We start from the raw sequence: 19,789 nt of genomic DNA, 5'->3' as shown, positions 1-19,789 counted from the left end.
GAGGATCATATTGATTATACCTATATGGTTGTGTGCACACGTGATAAAGAAACCTTGTAAATGGATCGCCTTGAAATTCAGCTTGGGGAAGGGTATTGACGTCACACTCAAGCAAGATGAGAAGGTGAGTGATAAGTCTTGGAGTTTTGATCGCCACAAGTTGCCTTGATAAGATCGAAATTAGTTCTTTGCCTAAGAACAAGAAGGAAGCTCTCACAAAAGAGAAACTCAAATTTTCATTCAAACTTACATGATTTGTCATACAAGAGTTCTCCTATTTAACATCCCTTAAGATCCCCTATGCACTAATTATGAAATAAATATCATACTTGCATGCATGAGTTTTATTATCCACTAATGCAACCACTAATCCCTAATACTAGCTTAATGCAACCATGCATGCATGGTATTTGTTATACTAGCTTAGGAACTCTCAAAAATGCATTAAAACCCACAAAGGACATCAAAAGTCACTTTAGAAAAACCCCCTAATGCATGCACACGAAAATGGTCCTCATGTTGGTCCATTTTCACTTTCAAATTAAAGGAATGTGATCCACTTAGTTGTTGCCTCCATTGTACATTGATCTTCCTTTTCCTTGAGCCTCATTATTAAGCCTTCCAAAGCTTGCTTCATTCTCTTAGTCTTGGACCTTCTTATGGGTCCCCCAATTCCCTTCAATACCTCTTCTTGGCTCACCTCATTCCCTCCTTCTTTAGGTGAATTCGTCCTCGAATTTAGGTCTTCATCTCCTACATCAAAAGGACTCAAATCAGCCACATTAAATGTTGCACTAACACCATACTCACCGGGTAAATCAATTTTGTAAGCATTGTCATTAATTCTTTCCAACACTTGGAATGGTCCATCTCCTCTTGGTTGAAGCTTTGATTTCCTTTGGGTAGGAAACCGTTCCTTCCTCATATGAACCCACACCCAATCACCGGGTTCAAGGACCACTCTTTTTCTCCCTTTATTGGCTCGATTTGCATATTGCTCCATTTTCTTCTCAATTTGAGCTTTAACTTGCTCATGAAGCTTCTTCACATATTCTGCCTTTGTTTTGTCATCCTTGTGAACTAAAGAAGAAGTGTTAGGTAAAGGAAGCAAATCAAGAGGTGTTAGTGGATTGAACCCATAAACAATCTCAAAAGGAGAAAATTGAGTAGTAGAATGGACCGCCCTATTATAAGCAAATTCAACATGAGGTAAACATTCTTCCCAAGACTTAATGTTCTTCTTAATAATTGCTCTAAGAAGAGTAGAAAGTGTCCTATTTACCACCTCAGTCTGGCCGTCAGTTTGTGGGTGGCATGTGGTGGAGAAAAGAAGCTTTGTTCCCAGCTTGTTCCATAAGTTCCTCCAAAAATTACTTAAACATTTGGTGTCACGATCCGAAACAATGCTCCTAGGCATGCCATGAAGTCTTACCACCTCTTTGAAAAACAAATTTGCCACATCAGTTGCATCATCCACTTTGTGGCAAGGTATGAAGTGTGCCATCTTGGAGAATCTATCAACTACCACAAAAATGGAGTCCTTATATTTTTGAGTACGTGGTAGCCCTAAAACAAAATCCATAGACAAGTCAGTCCAAGGAAAATTAGGAATAGGCAAAGGCGTGTAAAGTCCATGAGGTAATGTCTTAGATTTTTCTTTTCTACACACAATGCACCGTGCACAAAATTTCTGCACATCGTGTTTCATGTGTGGCCAATGAATATGTTCAAGCAGCATTTCTAAGGTCTTTTGAACCCCAAAGTTTCCCATTAAACCCCCCTCATGTGCTTCCCTAACTAGCAATTTACGCATCGATCCTCTAGGCACACAAAGTCTGTTATTCTTAAACAATTAGTTGTCATGCCTAACAAACCCATTTTGTGATTTCTTTTCACATGCAGCATATAAATGGGAAAACTCATTATCATGTGCATACAATTCCTTAATATGTTCAAAGCCAAGCAATTTAGTTTCAAGTGTAGCTAACAAGTTATACCTTCTTGAAAGTGTATCTGTTACAATATTTACCTTTCCTTGCTTATGCTTAATCACATAAGGAAATTGTTCAAGAAATTCGACCCATTTGGCATGCCTTTTGTTGAGCTTCCCTTGCCCTTTCAAATACTTCAAAGATTCATGATCACTATGAATGACAAATTCTTTAGGCAAAAGATAATGCTGCCATGTTTGCAATGCTCTAATAAGGGCATACAATTCTATGTCATAAGTGGAATAGTTGAGACTGGAACCACTTAATTTCTCACTAAAATATGCAATGAGATGATCATCTTGAAGTAAAACAACCCCAATACTCACATGAGATGCATCACATTCAATTTCAAATGATTTGGAAAAATCAGGTAAAGCAAGAATGGGTGCATGTGTGAGTTTATCCTTAAGTATTTGAAATGCATTTTCTTGATTCTCTCCCCATCTAAAACCTATGTTTTTCTTAACAATTTCATTTAGGGGTGCTGCCACTGTGCTGAAATCCTTCACAAACCTCCTATAAAAACTTGTCAACCCATGGAAGCTCCTAACCTCACTCACAGTTTTAGGAGTTGGCCAATCTCTAATGGCCTTAACTTACCCTTCATCAACCTGCACACCTTTAGAACTTATGACAAAACCAAGAAAAACCACATGATTAGTGCAAAAAGAACATTTTTCCAAGTTAGCATATAGTTTTTCCTTTCTAAGGACATGCAAGACAGATTGGAGATGTGCAATATGCTCAACAAAACTCTTGGAATATACCAAAATATCATCGAAGTATACTACCACAATTTTTCCAAGAAATTATCGTAAGACATGGTTCATAAGCATCATAAACCCAAAAGGCATTACCAACCATTCATACAATCCATATTTGGTTTTGAAAGCTGTTTTCCATTCATCCCCTTCCCTTATCCTAATTTGATGATACCCACTTTTCAAATCAATTTTAGAAAAGAAGCAAGCACCATGCAATTCATCAAGTAAATCATCAAGTCTAGGAATACGATGTCTATACCGAATTGTGATGTTGTTGATGGCTCTACAGTCAGTGCACATCCTCCATGATTCATCTTTTTTAGGCACCAGAATTACGGGTACAGCACAAGGACTTAAACTTTCTCTGACCCATCCTTTTTGCAATAACTCCTTTACTTGTTTTGTATCTCCTTTGTTTCTTGAGGGTTGCTCCTATAAGCTAGCCTATTGGGCAGAGAATTGCTAGGAATAAGGTCTATTTGGTGTTCAATCCCCCTCATTAGAGGCAAACCGTGAGGTACTTCCTTGGGAAACACATCCTCAAAATCCTACAAAATAACAACAACATCACTAGGCAAGGAGTTAGTATTAGATTCCAAGCAAGTTTCCTTGCACAAAAGAAGAAATATAGGCTGCCTTGTCAAATAAACTTTCTTCGCCTCACTTCTTCTTGTAAACAAATTTTCTATTTTTCTCACTTTCTTTTCCTCATTCTCTCTTTTCTTTTGAATTTTGTCCTCAAAATCAAGTATTTTCTTTTTCACGCATTCTTTCTTTTTCTTAAGCTCTCGCTCTTCTTTTTCTCTTTTCTCTCTCATTTTTATTTGATCCTCGCAAACCTCCCTAGGTGATAACGGTACAAGTGTGACTTTGCGAGAATTGTGGGCAAAAGAGAACTTGTTGGAGAATCCATCATGGTGAGCTCGCCTATCAAACTACCAAGGTCTTCCAAGAAGAATGTGGCTTGCCTCCATAGGCACAATATCACATAGAACTTGATCTTCATATTTGTCAATGGAAAAATTAATCAACACTTGCTGTTTCACTACCAATTCACCACTATTACTTAGCCATTGGAGTTTATATGGTCTTGCATGTGGTGTAGTCTTGAGGTTGAGCTTGTTGACCAACCTAGTGCTTGCCACATTGGTACAACTTCCACCATCAATGATCATAGAGCATGTCTTACCTTGAATAAGGCAGTGGGTATGAAAGATATTTTCTCTTTGGTCCTCCTCTTGCTCCTTGGCTTGGCTTCCCAATAATTTCCTAATCACCAAGAGATCTCCATCTTGAGCATAAGCTGCTCCATCATTTTTCTCATCGCTTGAGGAAGAGGAATAAGAAGAAATTTCTTCACTAGAGATACTCCCATTATCCCTCACCACCATAGTCTTCTTATTCGGGCATTCGGATGCAATATGACGTTTTCCCAAACACCTAAAACACTTGATATCCCTACTCTTAGAAGTGGAAGAGGTAGTAGGAATAGGCTTCTTAATGCTTGCTTCCTCCTTAGAATTTGAAGAAGAACCCTCCTTCTTTGGCTTGTCCTCCAACTTGAAGAGTAGTTTGGAGAAGATGATTTCTTCATAACGCCCTTTCTCTTTAATTGTTGCTCTATTTTCATTGCTTGATGCACTAAGTCGTCAAGCTCCACATAATGTTGTAACTCCACAATGTCTCCAATGTCTCGGTTTAGGCCATGGAGAAATCGAGCCATGGTAGCTTCCCTATCCTCCACAATATTGGCCCTAATCAAAGTCACCTCCATCTCCTTGTAGTAATCATCCACACTCCTACTCCCTTGGGTGAGTCTTTGCAATTTGTTGTGCAATTCCCTATGGTAGTGGGAAGGCACAAATCTCCTTCTCATCAAAGTCTTCATTTCGTCCCAAGTGTTGATAGGATGCTCTCCATACCTTCTTCTCTCCTTTTGCAATTGATCCCACCAAATTAAGACATAACCGGTGAACTCAAGGGCAGCCACCTTTACTTGCTTTGCATCATTGTAATTGTGGCATGAGAAAATTTGTTCTATTTTCATCTCCCATGCAAGATATGTTTCAGGATCATTCCTCCCTTGGAAGGAAGGTATCTGGACTTTCACACCTCCTAGATGATCTTCTCGTCTATGGTCTCTACCTCCTCTTTCACGTCTTCTTCCCCCTTCATGCCTCCTTCTTTCTCTTGGTGAATCATAGAATGGTTCACTTTGACGAAATTCTTCATGATTAGAATTGCCCCCACGGTTGGAAACTTTTTCTCCTTCAAGTCGGTCCATCCTTTCGTGTATTTCTTCAAGTTGTCTTTGAAGTATTCTCTCAAATTGTTGAGTAAGTGCCTCCATTTGAAGCCTATTAAGATCTCGCCTAGGGGAATTAGGTGATTTTTCCCCACTCATGCTTGCAACAAAAGAAGATGACAAGGAAAATTACAAAAGAAATGTTATACGGACCTCACCACTCTACTCACGTGGTTGCACTCAGATTTATCCACTCAGCTTCCTTTATAAGCTCTTAAGGAAAGAACCTTATCAATGTCTTTCTCAAGACAACAAGTAGGCAATCAAGTGAACAAGAAACTAACAAGAGAAATATGAGTAGAACAAGAGAAATAAGTGGATAAAATGAGAAATTTAGCAACGATCAAGAGCAATGAAAGGAATATCTTTTGAATTCAGATTTCACAAAGAAAGAATATTGAGTCCTTTCAATTCACAAATCCTCCTCTTTTTTTTTATATATTATTTTTATTTTTTTTCAATCAGAAACCAATGACTAATGATTCCTTTTTTTTTCTTTTTTTTCGATTTTTTTTTAACTTGAGGACCCAAATAGTGAATAGAAATTTGTGACAGATAGGGATGGATAGATCAACAAAGATGGACAAGAACGAAGATGAAAACAAAACGCAAACCTGAAAATCAAGGAGCCAAGGCTCTGATACCAAATGATAAAGGAACCTTGTAAATGGATCGCCTTGAAATTCAGCTTGGGGAAGGGTATTGACGCCACACTCAAGCAAGATGAGAAGGTGAGTGATAAGTCATGGAGTTTTGATCGCCACAAGTTACCTTGATAAGATCGAAATTAGTTCTTTGCCTAAGAACAAGAAGGAAGCTCTCACAAAAGAGAAACTCAAATTTTCATTCAAACTTACATGATTTGTCATACAAGAGTTCTCCTATTTAACATTCCTTAAGATCCCCTATGCACTAATTATGCAATAAATATCATGCTTGCATGCATGGGTTTTATTATCCACTAATGCAACCACTAATCCTTAATACTAGCTTAATGCAACCATGCATGCATGGTATTTGTTATACTAGCTTAGGAACTCTCAAAAATACATTAAAACCCACAAAGGACATCAAAAGTCACTTTAGAAACCCCCCCTCCCCAATGCATGCACACAAAATGGTCCTCATGTTGGTCCAATTTCACTTTCAAATTGAAGGAATGTGATCCACTTAGTTGTTGCCTGCATTGTGCATTGATCATCCTTTTCCTTGAGCCTCATTATTAAGCCTTCCAAAGCTTGCTTCATTCTCTTAGTCTTGGACCTTGTTATGGGTCCCCCAATTCCCTTCAATGCCTCTTCTTGGCTCACATCAACATGTGTCGAGGTATACTATATATGTTGTTGCTTATTGTATATGTTGTATAGTGGACACCTATTGGATCTCTTCATATCTACAGACTATGGTGATAGATTGGTCATGTACTAGTTATACTTACATTAATGGGGTTGTTGCATTGATGATTATTGTATCTATATTATGATTATTTATATCATGTTCATCATTGTACTATAAGTATGCTGATGGCCATTTCTCCCTTATGGTATGAGCTTGTTTGACGACCATTGCTTCCTTGCAATACGAGCTAATTTGACAACTATTGTTCCCTTGTAGTATGAGCTAGTTTGATGACTATTACTCCCATGTGGTATGAGCTAGTTTGACGACCATTGCTCTCTTGAAGTTGGAGCCAATTGACAGTGATTATTATACATATGGACTTGCATGTATCCTGCTAGCTAGGGCTCCCATCCCATTGTAGGTGGAGGTCAGAGCCAGTCAACAGTAGTTGTTATACCCTATGCTGCCCATGGGTTATCTGTGGTAGAGTGTTCTCGCACATCGTGTAGCTAGATAGCTACATCCTGTCTGCTTATGGGTTATCTATAGTAGAGTGTTCTCGCATAGACAAGGACCTTAACATTTCAAACTGCCCACAAGTTATCTATGGTAGAGTGTTCTCATGTAGTTCCTAACTACATAGCTAGATGTCTTGGTCATTTGTATTGCTTGTGGTGGAGCGTTGCTCCCACATATGTTGTTTTACTTGTGGTGGAGCGTTGCTCCCACATATGATGGATTGCTTATGGTGGAGCATTGCTACCACATATGATGCATTCTTGTGATGGAGTGTTGCTCTCACATTTGATGATCTATTACTGTTATATGTACTAACACACACTTAGGCTTTACGTACCCATGTGGCTTATGTTGTAGACACATGTTACATATATTTGAGATCTTGTCATGTTTCATACATGTGAATTTATCATATATGGATATACTTTTATATATATTGCCCAAGTGTTATGAGCTAATCTATTATTGATCCCTAGTGTTTACTGATCGTTATACCAAATATGTTAAACTGATAGTAGTATGTGTGTTTATCATATCATATATGATCATGTTCTTATTCCCCTACTAAGATTATATATCTTTGATCGCCTTATATATTTGTTCATGCACTACCATTTGTCTATTACCTGCTGAGTTATCTGGACTCACCACCCCTTGTACTGATTTTTTCTTTCACTAGATAATAGGTAGATGTTTGAGGAGTTTCTTGGAGGATCCTAGTTGCAGTCTTTTGTCACATCTAAGATCTGTTTTCCTGGTTATTTCGTACTGTGCTATTTTTACTTTATTTTTTGGAGTTGGTGTGTAATGATTAATCTTGCTTTTTGATTTTAGTCTAGTGGCTACCTTATTTCAGTTATGTGTTGCGGCTGTGTAAGTCATGCCAGCATGCAGTCAGTGTAATATCTTGCGTGGTTTATGTTTGTACTAGCCGTGTAGATTGTATTTTGTTCTTATATTCCGCTGTGTTTGTTTCCAGCCGTGTAGGCTATATTGTGTTGTTTCTAGCCATGTGGGCTATTGATATCTTGTGAGTAGTCTTGTGATATTGTATATAGATTTCAATTATCACTGTTACAGGAGAGGTGCTCTCCGATTTTCGTCGGACAACCTTACTCTTGGGGCATGACATTAAGAGTTTAGTATTAAGTTAATAATTATGTTTAGATTAGGAACTAAGCTAAAATTATTTGATTTTAAGTTTTAAGTTAAAATTTAGGTGTAATAATTTATTAGATTTTAAGGTGAAGTTAATTAAGTTTAAATTTTGGTTTAATAGTTGATTAAAGTTTCATAATTAATTAGTTAAGGATTAATTGATTATGAATTATTGTTAATTAAGGATTAATTTAATTAATTTATTAGGAATTATGTTTTAGTTAAAATTAATTAAGAATTAATAAGGAAAAGATTTATGATTAATTAATATGTAAAAATTAATTTGGGAATAAGTAAAATATAATTATGTTTAAATTAATTAAGAGTTAAATATTAAGTTAAAATTTTAGTTTCGATTAATTATTGTTGACAAAGAAATTAGTTTATTATTATCATGAGTTAATGAGAATAATTTATTAATTGTTTAATTTAATATTATTAATTAATTTTGAATTAAAATAATTAATTAATTAATTTTAAGTTAATGTCAAGTAATTTATTAATTGATTTTGAATTAAGTTAATTAAAGTAATTAATTAATTTTAAAATATTTCTTACACTTAGAATTAATATTAGTTGAATTATTAAATAATTATTTATTATTATATGGATTAATCATTATTTTGTTTAATTAATTAAGGTCACTTCTTATATTCAAATTTTATTAATTAATGTAATTATCTGATTAATTATCTAATTGTAATTAAAGTTTATTATTATTTTGAGTTTATTAAGATTATTTCAATTGAAATTGATTAATTAAATTATTTTGAGTTATTAAGAATTATTAAAAAAATATTATTGGACCCTTGTGAGATTCAAACATAACTTTGGGTTCATCAAGAAAAAATTTATAGGGTAAGTTTTTAGACTCTAGTGAGTCATAATAGATATCATTAAAGTAACCACATCAATGAGATAACTTTTAAAAAATGACCAACCCAAAGAAGTTAATACTAGACTTTGGTTTAACTATTTTATGTTTGACTGGGATAGCTTCAGCTAGATCCACTAAGTCTAGTGAATCAGGTAGAACACATATGATTTAGCCTCGACATATCTTTGATAGAGTTTCCTTAGCTTATTATCATCCCAATTTATTTCGATATTATATTGTCAAGGTCAGTTGAACCTTTTATAACTAACCTTTTTAAGTTATGAATTTAAACTAATAGTATAAGGATAAAATGCATTGTATAAATATTTTAAAGCATGTATGAACATGGCATGTCAAGCAAATCAAGTCAAATAGTTAATATTATTATTTATGTTGTTATTATTGCTATTGTTATTATTATTATTATTATTAATATTATTATCCACTAAAATACTTGCATGCATGTATTTATTATCCACTAATGCAACTATGCATGCATGGTATTTATTATACTAGCTTAGATAATCTAAAAAATACATTAAAAACCCACAAAAGACATCAAAAGTCACTTTAGAAAAAGCCCCCAAAAATACATACGAAAATGATCCTCATGTTGATCTAATTCCACTTTCAATTTAAAGGAATGTGATCCATTTAGTTGTTGCCTCCCTTGTGCATTGATCCTCCTTTTCCTTGAGCCCCATTATTAAGCCTTCCAAAGCTTGCTTCATTCTCTTAGTCTTGGACCTTGTTATGGGTCCCCCAATTCCCTTCAATGCCTCTTCTTGGCTCACCTCATTCCCTCCTTCTTTAGGTGAATTCGTCCTCGAATTTAGGTCTTCATCTCCTACATCAAAAGGACTCAAATCAGCCACATTAAATGTTGCACTAACACCATACTCACCGGGTAAATCAATTTTGTAAGCATTATCATTAATTCTTTCCAACACTTGGAATGGTCCATCTCCTCTTGGTTGAAGCTTTGATTTCCTTTGGGTAGGAAATCGTTCCTTCCTCATATGAACCCACACCCAATCACCGGGTTCAAGGACCACTCTTTTTCTCCCTTTATTGGCTCGATTTGCATATTGCTCCATTTTCTTCTCAATTTGAGCTTTAACTTGCTCATGAAGCTTCTTCACATATTCTGCCTTTGTTTTGTCATCCTTGTGAACTAAAGAAGAAGTGTTAGGTAAAGGAAGCAAATCAAGAGGTGTTAGTGGATTGAACCCATAAACAATCTCAAAAGGAGAAAATTGAGTAGTAGAATGGACCGCCCTATTATAAACAAATTCAACATAAGGTAAACATTCTTCCCAAGACTTAATGTTCTTCTTAATAATTTCTCTAAGAAGAGTAGAAAGTGTCCTATTTACCACCTCAGTCTGGCCGTCAGTTTGTGGGTGGCATGTGGTGGAGAAAAGAAGCTTTGTTCCCAGCTTGTTCCATAAAGTCCTCCAAAAATGGCTTAAAAATTCGGTGTCATGATCTGAAACAATGCTCCTAGACATGCCATGAAGTCTTATCACCTCTTTGAAAAACAAATCTACCACATGAGTTGCATCATCCACTTTGTGGCAAGGTATGAAGTGTGTCATCTTGGAGAATCTATCAACTACCACAAAAATGGAGTCCTTACCTTTTTGAGTACATGGTAGCCCTAAAACAAAATCCATAGACAAGTCAGTACAAGGAAAATTAGGAATAGGCAAAGGCGTATAAAGTCCATGAGGTAATGTCTTAGATTTTGCTTTCCTACACCCAATGCACCGTGCACAAAATTTTTGCACATCGTGTTTCATGTGTGGCCAATGAAAATATTCAAGGAGCATTTTTAAGGTCTTTTGAACCCCAAAGTGTCCCATTAAACCCCCCTCATGTGCTTCCCTAACTAGCAATTTACGCATGGATCCTCTAGGCACACAAAGTCTGTTATTCTTAAACAATTAGTTGTCATGCCTAACAAACCCATTTTGTAATTTCTTTTCACACGCAGCATATAATTGGAAAACTCATTATCATGTATATACAATTCCTTAATATGTTCAAAGCCAAGCAATTTAGTTTCAAGTGTAGTTAACAAGTTATATCTTCTTGAAAGTGCATCTGCTACAACATTTACCTTTCCTTGCTTGTGCTTAATCATATAAGGAAATTGTTCAAGAAATTTGACCCATTTGGCATGCCTTTTGTTGAGCTTCCCTTGCCCTTTCAAATACTTCAAAGATTCATGATCACTATGAATGACAAATTCTTTAGGCAAAAGATAATGCTGCCATGTTTGCAATGCTCTAACAAGTGCATACAATTCTATATCATAAGTGGAATAGTTGAGAGTGGCGCCACTTAGTTTCTCACTAAAATATGCAATGGGATGACCATCTTGAAGTAAAATAGCCCCAATACCCACATGAGATGCATCGCATTCAATTTCAAATGATTTGGAAAACTCAGGTAAAGCAAGAATGGGTGCATGTGTGAGTTTATCCTTAAGTGTTTGAAATGCATTTTCTTAATTCTCTCCTCATCTAAAACCTATGTTTTGCTTAACAATTTCATTTAGGGGTGCTGCCACTGTGCTGAAATCCTTCACAAACCTCCTATAGAAACTTGCCAACTCATGAAAGCTCCTAAGCTCACTCACAGTTTTAGGAGTTTGCTAATATCTAATGGCCTTAACTTTCCCTTCATCAACCTGCACTCCTTTAGAACTTATGACAAAACAAAAAAAAACCACATGATTAGTGCAAAAAGAACACTTTTCTAAGTTAGCATATAGTTTTTCCTTTCTAAGGACATGCAAGACAGATTGGAGATGTGTAATATGCTCAACAAAACTCTTGGAATATACCAAAATATCATCAAAGTATACTACCACAAATTTTCCAAAAAATTCTCGTAAAACATGGTTCATAAGCCTCATAAAAGTGCTTGGTGCATTAGTTAACGCAAAAGGCATTACCAACCATTCTTACAATCCATATTTGGTTTTGAAAGCTGTTTTCCATTCATCCCCTTCCTTTATCCTAATTTGATGATACTCACTTTTCAAATCAATTTTAGAAAAGAAGCAAGCACCATGCAATTCATCAAGCAAATCATCAAGTCTAGGGATAGGATGTCTATACCGAATTGTGATGTTGTTGATGGCTCTACAGTCAGTGCACATCCTCCATGATCCATCCTTTTTAGGCACCAGAATTACGGGTACAGCACAAGGACTTAAACTTTCTCTGACCCATCCTTTTTGCAATAACTCCTCTACTTGATTTTGTATCTCCTTTGTTTCTTGAGGGTTGCTCCTATAAGCTAGCCTATTGGGCAGAGAATTGCTAGGAATAAGGTCTATTTGGTGTTCAATCCCCCTCATTAGAGGCAAACCGTGAGGTACTTCCTTGGGAAACACATCCTCAAAATCCTACAAAATAACAACAACATCACTAGGCAAGGAGTTAGTATTAGATTCCAAGCAAGTTTCCTTGCACAAAAGAAGAAATATAGGCTGCCTTGTCAAATAAGCTTTCTTCGCCTCACTTCCTCTTGTAAACAAATTTTCTATTTTTCTCTATTTCTTTTCCTCATTCTCTCTTTTCTTTTGAATTTTGTCCTCAAAATCAAGTATTTTCTTTTTCACGCATTCTTTCTTTTTCTTAAGCTCTCGCTCTTCTTTTTCTCTTTTCTCTCTCATTTTTATTTGATCCTCGCAAACCTCCCTAGGTGATAACGGTACAAGTGTGACTTTGCGAGAATTGTGGGCAAAAGAGAACTTGTTGGAGAATCCATCATGGTGAGCTCGCCTATCAAACTGCCAAGGTCTTCCAAGAAGAATGTGGCTTGCCTCCATAGGCACATTATCACATAGAACTTGATCTTCATATTTGTCAATGGAGAAATTAATCAACACTTGTTGTTTCACCACCAATTCACCACTATTACTTAGCCATTGGAGTTTATATGGTCTTGCATGTGGTGTAGTCTTGAGGTTGAGTTTGTTGACCAACCTAGTGCTTGCCACATTGGTACAACTTCCACCATCAATGATCATAGAACATGTCTTACCTTGAATAAGGCAGTGGGTATGAAAGATATTTTCTCTTTGGTCCTCCTCATGCTCCTTGGCTTGGCTTCCCAATAATCTCCTAACCACCAAGAGATCTCCATCTTGCGCATAGGCTGCTCCATCATTTTCCTCATCGCTTGAGGAAGAGGAATGAGAATTAATTTCTTCACTAGAGATACTCCTATTATCCCTCACCTCCATAGTCTTCTTATTCGGGCATTCGGATGCAATATGACCTTTTCCCAAACACCTAAAACACATGATATCCCTACTCTTAGAAGTGGAAGAAGAGGTAGTTGGAATAGGCTTCTTAGTGCTTGCTGCCTCCTTAGAATTTGAAGAAGAACCCTCCTTCTTTGGCTTGTCCTTCCAACTTGAAGAGAAGTTTGGAGAAGAGGATTTCTTCATAACGCTCTTTCTCTTTAATTGTTGCTCTATTTTCATTGCTTGATGCACTAAGTCATCAAGCTCCACATAATGTTGTAACTCCACAATGTCTCCAATATCTTGGTTTAGGCCATGGATAAACCGAGCCATGGTAGCTTCCCTACCCTCCACAAAATTGGCACCAATCAAAGCCACCTCCATCTCTTTGTAGTAATCATCCACACTCCTACTCCCTTGGGTGAGTTTTTACAATTTGTTGTGCAATTCCCTGTGGTAGTGGGAAGGCACAAATCTCCTTCTCATCAAAGTCTTCATTTCGTCCCAAGTGTTGATAGGATGCTCTTCATACCTTCTTCTCTCCTTTTGCAATTGATATCACCAAATTAAGGCATAATCGGTGAACTCAAGGGCTACCACCTTTACTTTCTTTGCGTCATTGTAATTGTGGCATGAGAAGATTTGCTCTATTTTCATCTCCCACTCAAGATATGTTTCAGGGTCATTCCTCCCTTGGAAGGAAGGTATCTGGACTTTCACACCTCCTAGATCATCTTCTCGTCTATGGTCTCTACCTCCTCTTTCACGTCTTCTTCCCCCTTCATGCCTCCTTCTTTCTCTTGGTGAATCATAGAATGGGTCACTTTGACGAGATTCTTCATGATTAGAATTGCCCCCACGGTTGGAAACATTTTCTCCTTCAAGTCGGTCCATCCTTTCGTGTATTTCTTCAAGTTGTCTTTGAATCATTCTTTCAAATTGTTGAGTAAGTGCCTCCATTTGAAGCCTATTGATCTCGCCTAGGGGAATGAGGTGATTTTTCCCCACTCATGCTTGCAAAAAAAAAAAAAAAGAAAAAGAAAAAGAAGATGACAAGGAAAATTACAAAAGAAATGTTAGATGGACCTCACCACTCTACTGACGTGGTTGCACTCAAATTTATCCACTCAGCTTCCTTTATAAGCTCTTAAGGAAAGAACCTTATCAGTGTCTTTCTCAAGACAGCAAGTAGAGAATCAAGTGAACAAGAAACCAACAAGAGAAATATGAGTAGAACAAGAGAAATAAACGGATAAAATGAGAAATTCAGCAATGATCAAAAGCAATGAAAGGAATATCTTTGAATTTAGATTTCACAAAGAAAGAATATTGAGTCCTTTCAATTCATAAATCCTCCTTTTTTTTCTTTTTTTAATTAGAACCCAATGACTAATGATTCCTTTTTTTTATTTTGAATTTTCCTTTTTTTTTTTATTGAGTTGAGGACCCAAATAGTGAATAAAAATTTACGACAGATAGGGACGGAGAGATCAACAAAGATGGACAAGAACAAAGATGAAAATAAGACACAAACCTGAAAATCAAGGAGCCAAGGCTCTGATACCAAATGATAAAGGAACCTTGTAAATGGATCGCCTTGAAATTCAGCTTGGGAAAGGGTATTGACGCCACACTCAAGCAAGATGAGAAGGTGAGTGATAAGTCATGGGGTTTGATCGCCACAAGTTGCCTTGATAAGATCGGAATTAGTTCTTTGCCTAAGAACTAGAAGGAAGCTCTCACCAAAGAGAAACTAAAATTTTCATCCAAACTTACTTGATTTTCCATACAAGAGTTCTTCTATTTAACATCCCTTAAGATCCACTATGCACTAATTATGCAATAAATATCATGCTTGCATGCATGGTATTTATTATCCACTAATGTAACCATGCATGCATGGTATTTATTATACTAGCTTCGGAACTCTAAAAAATGCATTAAAAACCCACAAAGGATATCAAAAGTCACTTTAGAAAAAAAACCCTAAAAATGCATACAAAAATGGTCCTCATGTTGGTCCAATTTCACTTTCAATTTGAAGGAATGTGATCCATTTAGTTGTTGCCTCCCTTGTGCATTGATCCTCCTTTTCCTTGAGCCCCATTATTAAGCCTTCCAAAGATTGGTTCATTCTCTTAGTCTTGGACCTCGTCATGGGTCCCCCAATTCCCTTCAATGCCTCTTCTTGGCTCACATCAGCTGAAGATAGGAGAGATCGGTTATCACTTCCGGAAGGCCCAATTACAAGAATGCGGGCAAAACATTTCAAGGAAGCACTAAATGGGCTAATCAAAAAACATTGGGAGGACTATGATCAAGGAGAGACCAAGATAATCCCAATTGCTAGTCGTTGCCTAATCCACGTAATCGGGCATAACCATCCATGATTGGTCATGCTTAACGGAAGAACGCTAATAAGCATGGGAACTCGTTCATGCATAAAGACTTAAGTATTTTAGATTGTTTAATGAAGCATGCGACTTGGGACTCTAATTGTGCATGCATTTATTTTGTTTTGGGTTCCTAGATTGCTTGCATGAGACATGCAACATTGGGACTTATCTTGTACTTTTCCTTGTTCACTCCCATTATATAAGGGAGGGGTATCTTAGTATGAAGCAACTTAGTTTTTGGTGAGATTGTGTGCTCTCTTAGTTTTTGAAAGGACTTTTTGAACTTATCAAGTTTACTCTCATGGCGTTCAACCCATCGAAACTTATCACCCCGGGTGTGGCGTTTCTTTCCTTCGCAGGCTTGGTTCGTGCCAGTTCTAGGTTACAAGTCAAGACTCACACTCTTGTCATTTAGTTCTTGGGGTTCTATCCACCTTTGTCTCGAGTTCCATTACATTTGTTGGTGGGGTTCGTATCAAGACCCTAACCACATGAGATTTAGCATCCCATGGTAGTCCATCAAATCATTGATATTTTGCTCCAGCCTTACTAAACCAACATATTATCTATTACATATTTGATTAGTGTGGTGAAACTACAGCCAGTCTAGAACAATCTGTTCACTTGTACATACCCTTATAAAGGTAGAATTTGCTCTGAGGACACTTAGTGACCTTGTCATAGAGGAGCAACCGTAATACAACGTGAAGGCATGTTCATATGAATATTATGAATGGAGTTTAGCATGATTGTGTTAGCAATTTTAACATAAAAGAGACTAAGATACTTCTTTTATTCTCTTGAGCATTCAAGGACAACCTTTTGTATTCTACATTTATAAAAGTCCTTTGCTGATTTGGATCCATATATATTCAAAGCATCTAATCTACTCTTGTATGTGTTTTGATATATTTTCTCCTGATGACAAGGAAATTTTGAAGAAGTACCATGATGTGGTGATGAGATGAGGACAGATGGAAGAGAGGGTAGTTTGGTCATCTGACATTAGTGGGATTTGGCATTTGGGCTTCCGCCGCCAAGAGGAGGTCAGAAGAGGGAGGTGCAAGTCTTTTGGCGTTTCGATTTTCTGTCACCATGAGGAGAAAAAGGGGGGGGGGTCTTCTTTCCTTCAGTGGGAGGCAGCGAAAAGAGAGGAGGAGGAGGGATGGAGTTCTAGGCGGGTGCTTCTCTGGCCATCGCCACCACAGGAAGATGTTGGTTAGACCTAGGAAAATGTACCGGTTCCACTGTATAAAAATTTTTTGTACAAGTGTCGAACCTCTCCTTAAATAACCTATTGTGTTCTTTAGAAGTTAAATTAGGAATCACAGGCGAAATTTAACATCATTGATTCCAAATTTAACTTATCTATTCTTAATGGTTTAGATTTGAATCGCAAGCAGAACTTAACACTATTGATTCAAATCCACCTATGTTATTGATTCCATTAAATATTAATTTTCAAATTGGCTTCCAGGACTGCATGGCGAGGCACATGGCCTTCTTGGATATGGGAGCAACCACCACCGCCTAGTCAAAGTCTTTTAAGGAAAGCTAATATTTAATTTCCTTAAATAACTCTAGGTTAACCAAAAAGAACAATCGAATCACAAATTCGAAAAAGAAGAAAACACAAACTCGAAAAATTAAATTCGATAAACTAGATCTAATTGCCTCTTGTATTTAGAATTCTTACAAAGAAAATAACTAGTATGATGCGGAAGAAAACTACTAGTTATAACTTCTCTTTGTAAGCTAATGACCTCAAGATCTTCTGCCGTATTTCTCGCCTCGCCTTGGACGTCGTGTGGGCGACAATCCTCCAAGATGAACACCACCCAAAAGCTTCTTCCTCTTCTTCTAAAATCCGGCCACCACCACCACCAAGGAGAAGAGAGCAAAAGGGAAAAGAGAAGGGAGAGGGCCGGCCACACCAAGAGAGTCTCCAAGCAAGATAATAAGAGTTGTGTCTCATGAAGCCTCCTCACCCCTTCTTTTATATTAGTTGCCCAAGGCAAATAAGGGAAGAATTTTTACAAAAATTAAAATCTTCCTCTAGCTTTTCCTTTTCCCTTTTAATTTTCCTTTTCTTTCCTCTTGATTGAATCAATCACCAAAAATAATTTTGATGATTTTATTTTTTTAAACATGGCCGGCCACCTTGCTTGGGCACCAAGCAAGGGTGGTCGACCCCCATAAGAGGAAAGGAAAATTTATTTTTTAAAAATTTTACAAGAAGAAAAACTCTTATAAAATTTTACAAGCTCTCTTTCCTAAAATAGGAGTTAAAAAAGGAAAGTTCTAAAAATTAAAACTATGTTTTAAAATTTAAAACTTCTCTTATAAAATTTCCTTTTTTAACATGATGATAGAAAATTTAAAATTTAAAACTTATCTTCCTTTTTTCTTAAACCATGAGGATGATTAAAAAAGAAATTCTCTCTTAAAACATGTGGCCTAATTCAAATAAGGAAAGTTTTTAAATTTAAAATCTCTCTTTTAAAACTTGTAGTTTTCTTCTAAGAGAAGATTTTAAAAATTCAAAACACCCCTCCTATTTGAATTAATCTTGGCCAGCCCCTACATGCTTGGTCACCAAGTAATAGGGCCGACCCCTATAAAGAGGATATGGCCGGCCCTTGCTTGGTCACCAAGCATTGGACCGGCCCACTTCTTAGTGTTGAAAATTAAACTTGTTTTTTGTTGATAAAATTTTATGGAGATAAAATGGTGATGTGGCATGTCTTGACTAGAGATAGGATAGAGATAGAACTTGATGAATTGATAAGAGTTCGTGGAGATAGAATTTATTTATTTATTTATTTTTTAAATATCATGATTGTAAGATATCGGAAAAATTAAAATAGATAGGGTTATTTGGGAAATAGCCTTATAGAATTTTTCCGGAATTTTTAGAAATTTTTTGGGAATTTTTCAGAGCTCGTAAGACGAGTTTTGAGGGGATCAATTTCGGGTACAAATAAGGCCTGTTTGGGATACCCGTTTAGGTGAGGAAATGTTTATAATTATAAATTGTTTTCTTTTCCTTTAATTCCCTTCCCAAACCCCGTTTTCCCCAAACTCGACGCCGATCCTTCCTCTCCTTCTTTCCCCGATTCCTTCTCCCCGAAAACCCTTTTCTTCTCCGGCGATTTTCTACCTTACTGAACGCTGAGCTCGCGATCGCCGGCTACTGGTCGACGCCGCCGGCCATCGATCTCCTCCGTCAGCATACCCTCGGCCGAGCTTCCCTCTCCCTCTCCCTCTTGATTTCCTTTTCCTCTCTCTCGGTGTCGCCTCTGCCCGACATCACCGACGTCGACAGGGCCGCGCTGCCCAACGGACTTCGCCCGATCGTATCGGAGCCACATGACCACAGAACCTTCCTCCTCCCTGTCCTTCTCGAGGTGTCGGGTCTTCCTCCTCTTCCTTTCTTGCGGGCGATCGAGGTGATCCGGCGAAGCTAGGGCACAGCAGCCGGGGAGTGGATTCGCATTTGTCTTGATGGATTGCGTCCTTCTCAATTGGGTTACGGATCATCACCAGTGGAGATGGATCGCGCGACGCCGTCTGTAGGCGACGATTGTGGTAAGTGTCGAAGGAAAATCTTGTGGATTCAAGATTTCAGTCCTATGGATTCCAATTTAGATATCCTTCTGTTTTTGGCTAGGGGAAAGCTTCGGATCAACTAGTGATGGATCTTCCTTGAGCAGGTCATCACCTTCTTCGATTCTTGCGGCTGCTGAGATTTCAGTGAAGAAGTAGAGGCTTGATGGAGGTGAGTATGGTTCTGTTCATTAGGGTTTTAGTAAACCAATTTCTCTATAGTTGGATTCTAGATTTGATCTTGGAAGGAATTTGGTGGTGGTGTTCTTTGTAGCTTCCGGACAGTGAAAGGAAGGCTGCTAACTATTGGATTAGCTGCCTTATCTCTAGGTGAGTGTATTTTGATGATGTACTTTTGTTTTTCTCATTAGTATATCGCTAAATTAGGTATTTCTATGGCTTGTAGGGTTTGGTTATTCTTGGTTAGATTTATTTGTGGTGAGTAGATGTATTGATTTAATTCATATTGATAAGAGATAATGAGATGATTATGGATGAACTATGTGGATTTGATTCATTTATGTATTTTGGAGATTAGGTTGCATTTGGATGACGAATTCGTTAATTT

Source organism: Zingiber officinale, chromosome 11A, assembly GCF_018446385.1.
Source record: "Zingiber officinale cultivar Zhangliang chromosome 11A, Zo_v1.1, whole genome shotgun sequence".
NCBI lineage: Eukaryota > Viridiplantae > Streptophyta > Magnoliopsida > Zingiberales > Zingiberaceae > Zingiber > Zingiber officinale.
Note: the sequence above shows the minus strand (reverse complement) of the source record.